Raw genomic sequence first — 778 nt, forward strand, 5'->3', positions numbered from 1 at the left:
CTTAAGGATCTTCTTTCTCTGACCAAGATCATCTTCTTCCATTTTTGGTATGGAGAGCATGAGATCTCTTCACCAAATCTTACCATTTGTGATGAAAATCTCAGTCACAACATACTTTTTGTTTTCTTTTTCTTTTTCTTGCCATCATTACAATGGTCTTTAGCTTGCTTCTAGCTTCTTCTTCATTACTCTGATAGCTTGCAAAAGCTTATATGCTTTTTCTGTGAAGTGACCGAATGAAGAAGAGGGATGAGAGAGAAGAGAGAGTAAAAGGAAAGCATTCAATGAATTTGATAAATTATAATGAATTAATTTACTTCCCTTTACTTTAGGTAGCGTGTATCATTAAGGCAGCAATCAAATCAATTGTCATTTCTCTCTCATGATTCCAATGCATTTAATGTTAATTGAATTAAATTTGGAATCCATCAAATGAGAAGAAGTGAGTGACCGAACTAAGCATGCAAAGTTTTCTTCCATCTCTAATTTCTTTGGTTTCGGATCAAGCAAGTTAGTTTCAAACCAAAAAATTGTTTTGGACTAATGATAATAGTTGAAATTTGGCTCAACTAGTAAAATAACAATTGAGCCACATCTTTTAATATTTTAATAATCAATGCTAAATTTTTTATTTTTATTGGACTTGTAATTCGGCCTAACATCAAATTCTGCATAACAAAATTATTAATTAATAAATATAATATGAAGATCAAATTAATAATTTTATAATTAATTGTATTAATAATGTTTGATCATCGTAAATTTAAATTTTTAAATT

Source organism: Arachis ipaensis, chromosome B04 (assembly GCF_000816755.2).
Source record: "Arachis ipaensis cultivar K30076 chromosome B04, Araip1.1, whole genome shotgun sequence".
In the NCBI taxonomy this organism is placed as follows: Eukaryota; Viridiplantae; Streptophyta; class Magnoliopsida; order Fabales; family Fabaceae; genus Arachis; species Arachis ipaensis.